Source organism: Periophthalmus magnuspinnatus, chromosome 22 (assembly GCF_009829125.3).
Source record: "Periophthalmus magnuspinnatus isolate fPerMag1 chromosome 22, fPerMag1.2.pri, whole genome shotgun sequence".
In the NCBI taxonomy this organism is placed as follows: domain Eukaryota; kingdom Metazoa; phylum Chordata; class Actinopteri; order Gobiiformes; family Gobiidae; genus Periophthalmus; species Periophthalmus magnuspinnatus.
The window spans coordinates 28,625,868-28,631,879 of NC_047147.1; the positions used below are offsets into that span (position 1 = coordinate 28,625,868).

Below are 6,012 nucleotides of genomic sequence, written 5' to 3' on the forward strand. Positions count from 1 at the left end.
AACTCTTTTGTTTCTAAATATTTTTCCAGACCATTTAAAACGACTCTTCCCACATTATTCTGAGCAAATCCAGCCCCGAGAACGAGCCTCATTGTCCAGTGGAACTTTGAGTCACATGGGTCAAATGCACAAACCCAGAGGTGTTTTACCGTCGACATTTTAATCCCAGAGACGCCCCGAGAGTAAACGACATTAAAGGAATAATAAGTGTTTTTCAAAGACAGGGGGCAGTATCTCCACAGACCTGACTCGTCCTGATTTCTTCCTGTGGGTCGATCTTAAAGAAAAAGGTGTTTGTGAATAAACCTCAGACGATAAACGACTTAAAACAGAATATCGAGGATCAAATTAGAGCAAATAATGAGCCGGAAATGATTTAAATGTGACGCAAAGTGAGTTGTGTTTAAGTGAATATTTCTAACCGTTTCCATCGCCAAAAATCTCAGGAGTTTCAGTTTATCTGACGCTAAAGTTTGGTGAGTTTAACTTCAGAATTACAGCAGCACTTTATGGTCCACACCTCGGCTCAAGACACAGGTGTGATCCACATTTCTCAACATTGAAACACAACCCTGTGATTAATGGCACACGCCTCTGGACTGTTTCCTCAGCCACACGTGTAAAAACGCTGGTTTCACTCTGCGCTTAAATAAACTTTAAACCTCCTGCTGTTTGTGACTCAAGTGAATCAAATTATGAGTCAAGATCATGAAAAACAGCCAAAGATGAAGTTTAAAGAAGCTGTAGGAGTGAAGACATTTATCTGCTCGTCCAACAACCATTTTAAATTTACTACAGATTCAGACAAATGAACATTGCTCCATTAAATCTAACAGGTTTAACAGGGTGAGGAAAAGTCGTACACTTCTTATCATCACTGCAGTCGACTCTGATATGACTCATTTTGTATTTTTACTCTGATGTTTGACGCCGTGGTCAAACAAACATTAACCCAAAGGTCAAATAACGACACAAACTGCAGGAAAATATTTAAAACAGTTTGACTCAAAGCTTTATATGATGCACAAGTGATGTATGAATGTGTTTAATATGTGTTTAATATGTGTAATATGTGTTTAATATGTGTTTAATATGTGTTTAATATGTGTTTAATATGTGTTTAATATGTGTTTAATATGTGTAATATGTGTTTAATATGTGTTTAATATGTGTTTAATATGTGTAATATGTGTTTAATATGTGTTTAATATGTGTTTAATCAGGACTTTTCAGTGTAAAATACGACTTAACTTAATTTTAGCGTCTGCAAACAGTTAAATCCTCCACTCATCTTTTATTTGGGAAATTTTATGCTGTAGTAAATTATTATTGTAAAAGTGAAATCTACAACCTGATTAAAGATTGAATAAGCTTTAGGAACACTTTGGAATTATTATTAAGACTTATTAACACCTTAATTATCCTTATTTAATTATGAACAAAGACTTTAAACTCACAGTTCTAACATTATTTATGTTCTGATTTCATTTATTTTTGTCGCCGCTTAAGCCTGAACATGAAGTGATTTAACCAAAAGAAAGTTAAAGAATCAACAATGAAACAGAAACAGACAAATAGAGGAGTTTCCCACAGCGCCCCCCTGTGCTCAGACCCTCCTCCTGCAGGAACAACAAAAAACAAAAACAAAAAAAAAACTGTGGGAAAAAGAGAAACAGAGGAGAGATACACATGGACTAAACCAGGACTAAACCAGGTCTAAACCAGGACTAAACCAGGACTAAACCAGGACTAAACCAGGTCTAAACCAGGACTATACCAGGTCTAAACCAGGACTAAAGCAGGACTAAACCAGGTCTAAACCAGGACTAAAGCAGGACTAAACCAGGTCTAAACCAGGACTAAAGCAGGACTAAACCAGGTCTAAACCAGGACTAAAGCAGGACTAAACCAGGTCTAAACCAGGACTAAAGCAGGACTAAACCAGAACTAAACCAGGACCAAACCAGGACCAAACCAGGTCTAAACCAGGACTAAACCAGGACTAAACCAGGACTAAACCAGGACTAAACCAGGTCTAAACCAGGACTATACCAGGTCTAAACCAGGACTAAAGCAGGACTAAACCAGGTCTAAACCAGGACTAAACCAGGACCAAACCAGGACTAAACCAGGACCAAACCAAGTCTAAACCAGGACCAAACCAGGACCAAACCAGGTCTAAACCAGAACTAAACCAGGACCAAACCAGGACTAAACCAGGTCTAAACCAGGACTAAAACAGGACTAATTAAAGTATTAAAATGGTACAGATCTCTCCTCTAAACTCTAAACTGAACTCTGTGAGTCGTACCTGTGTCGTCTGGACTCAGTCTGTCTCACACAGTGAGGTCATCCTGGTGAAACCTTCATGTCACTGGAGGAAAACCATTAGCCGCGTTTCAGACATGACCCCAGCTTCAGCTCACAGGGAGGGACCACACGCTCGCTCTGCCTGTGCCGTCATGTCCTCTTTAATCTCACACACTCACCTCACACACTCACACACTCACACACTCACACACTCACACACTCAACTCACACACTCTGCTGTAATTAAGTTCATTTGAATCTTCAGCCAATCAGAGACGCCGCGGTGGCCCAAGAGCAGGTCAGACTGGGATCCTCAAAAACAGGTCCGCTCCAGGGTTATCCATAGATTAGCATGTAGTGCCTCTGTGTGCGGGGCTGAGAGGTTTGTGTGTGAGGAGGAACTGTCAGCGCTGCTCTGGTCTGAGTGTGAGGACAGAAAACACACACTACAGCATTCCAACGACAGCGTCACACCCCAACCTCACCCATGTGTGTGTGTGTGTGTGTGTGTGTGTGTGTGTGTGTGTAGGGGGGGGGGTGCGTGTGTGTGTGTGGCTCATTAGATAATCAGCACAAACCAGCTCACTCTTACATAAGTCCTTTTCTTTTAATTTGTTTTCATTTAAATAATATTACTCGTGCTCTGGTCTGAGCTGTTCAGTCTGAATTAAAGCTCCACTCTGTAACTTTTCTGGTGGTAGTTCTGCCATCTGCTTGTCACCATGGAGATGTCATTTATCCACCTGGTTCAAAAGGCTTTTAAAGCTCAGAAACTGTCAACAACTAGAAAATCCTGTGTGTTTACGATGGGTGGGGGCTGCCTCTCCACAGATCTGACCTCGTCTCTATTGATACAGTTTAATGCTCACTGTGGAACATTCCGGTCAAAGCGTCTGTAATAACACACAGATTTACACAAGCACAGGACAGTCCTCTGCTGCAGAAAAGTGACGTAGTGTTTCTTTTTGCACACATGTTCTCGGCTGGTGCGTGTGCGGAGGAGCTCACACTTTCACCTCTAAACGAGAAGGTTTTTGGTTCAAATCTCAGGACGTGCAGCTTTCGGTTCCTCTGGTTTTTCCGTCCGTGAGTCACATTGATTTAGATCCTCTTTTCTCAGGAGTCACACGAGGTTTGGACTTTTCTGGTTAAATAAGAAAAGAAGATTCTAACACAGACGACTGTGTTTATTTATTGGACTTTTACTTTTCGGACAGTTTGAGATTCTGTTCTTTCCTTTTTTAATTTCGTGTGAGGTAGAAAATTTCACATAAACTCACTTTTTGCTGCTTAATCCCACATGTTTGTCATCTTGTGTTTACACTCGAGTTTAACAAAGATATAAACATGTTAAGATCGATACGAGTAGAAAATACAACTGATACAAAGTGATTAAAGTGAAAAGTGCAAAAGGAAATTGAAACGTTTGTTCTGTTTTTAATAAATCACCACAAAAACACCTGAAATAAACAACAGGTCTGAGCTGGAAAACGGCCAAAGTAAAACTCCATAAACTCATCTGTGTTTGGACTGAAAGAACAAACTGGGCGAGGTTTCAGGAGCAGGACTGATATTTATAATAATACATTTACACTTAAAGATGCCCCGGCCGATATTTCCTGTCGTAAAATCCTGAGAAATAGTTTTAAACAGTTTGCATTTAGTCCAGATTATTCCTCATTGACCTCATGTGTCCAGAGCTTCATAATTATTCACCAGGATGAGTTTCAGAATGACGAGTTAGCCCCGCCCACTCGGCCCCGCCCACTCGGCCCCGCCCACTCGCTCTGACGTTCAACTATGACACAAACAACTGTCTCCACATGGTTCTCATCCAACTGTGTGTTTGAATGAAAAAAATGTATTTAAATGTATTTTAAAATATCATTGTCTCTTTTTTCACACAAATTAAAACATAAAACTTAAACTCGTCCGTCTTCGTCGCCCAATGATGCTCGATCCACCGTCTGACACATTTTCACACATTTCTTCAGCCGTTCATGTGAAATGGGGATAATACAGTTTTACTCTTTTCTTTTCTGAAGCAGGACTCATCACAGAGTCACATGTTTCTCTTCTGTAACTTCATCATTAAAACCAGCGCCGCCTTTGTCCACGTTTAAAGCAAAACTATTACACAAAATGTACTTTTCAGAGCTTTTAAACTTGTTCTAGTCATTTCCTCTTCTCATTCACCCTGTACAAGTTGTTTTTGGAGAGATGTGTGCGTCTCCGAGCGCGTGGAGCGGGGAGCACAGAGCGAGGAGCGCGCAGAGCCCAGGGGCACCGAGGGGAGCAGAGATACGAACAGGGAACCGCCGGGTCCGGGACGGAGACAGGACCGGGAACAGAGCCAGAGGGAGCCGAACCGGGCCGAACCGGGACGAACCGGGACGAACCAGGCCAGAACAGGAGACGTGGAGCAGGCGTGGTCCAGGACGAGACAAGGAGGTGAAAGAAAGGAGTTTAGACGATAGAACAGGAGCACGGAGTCAGGACCAGAGACCAGGAGCTGGGGACGTCAGGAGAACCAGAACATTGACACATGGACGATCTGGCCCTGAGCGTCTGGTCTCAGCTCCTTTTATCCGGGGCAGGAGGTGGTGATTGCGCTGATGAGTTCCAGGTGCGCGTGGGAGGAGCCAAGAGCTCAGCCCAGATCCGGCAGGTGAGGGAGGGAAAGACCAGGACAGGAGGAAAACCAGGAGCGGAATCCATGGATCGTGACACAATATAAACAAGTACATTTGTTTTATATCAGAGTAAAATCTCTGCTGCTGTGTTTGTGTTTGAGTCGGGCAGAGGTGAGGACAGCACAACTGAACACACAACTGAACACACAACTGAACACACGACTGAACACACGACTGAACGCACAACTGAACGCACAACTGAACGCACGACTGAACACACGACTGAACACACGACTGAACGCACGACTGAACGCACAACTGAACGCACGACTGAACGCACGACTGAACACACAACTGAACACACAACTGAACACACAACTGAACACACAACTGAACGCACGACTGAACGCACGACTGAGCACACAACTGAACACACAACTGAACACACGACTGAACGCACGACTGAACGCACGACTGAACGCACAACTGAACACACAACTGAACACACAACTGAACACACGACTGAACGCACGACTGAACGCACGACTGAACACACGACTGAACACACGACTGAACGCACGACTGAACGCACGACTGAACGCACAACTGAACGCACGACTGAACACACGACTGAACACACAACTGAACACACAACTGAACGCACGACTGAACACACAACTGAACACACGACTGAACACACGACTGAACGCACAACTGAACACACAACTGAACGCACGACTGAACACACGATTGAACACACAACTGAACACACAACTGAACACACGACTGAACACACGACTGAACACACGACTGAACACACAACTGAACGCACGACTGAACACAGTAAAATCCACCAGAAATGAAGAAAAAATGTATAGAATTTTACAAATCTTGCCCCTCCTCTTATCTGTTTTTGTTGTTGTTATATGTGTGTGTTGTTCTTATATGTGTGTGTTGTTCTTATATGTGTGTGTTGTTCTTATATGTGTGTGTGTTGTTGTTATATGTGTGTGTTGTTCTTATATGTGTGTGTTGTTCTTATATGTGTGTGTTGTTCTTATATGTGTGT

General features: G+C 42.8%; 1 protein-coding gene across 1 annotated transcript in view; it reads right to left on the reverse strand.

Moving 5' to 3' along the window:
• LOC117390191 (disheveled-associated activator of morphogenesis 1-like) overlaps positions 1-2,732 on the reverse strand; it is a 23,353-nt gene extending 20,621 nt beyond the window's left edge. The window contains exon 1 of the mRNA XM_033987856.2: positions 2,312-2,732. The gene's annotated coding sequence lies outside the window, so the exon portion shown is untranslated. The remainder of the gene's footprint in view (positions 1-2,311) is intronic.
• Positions 2,733-6,012: the final 3,280 nt, after the last annotated feature.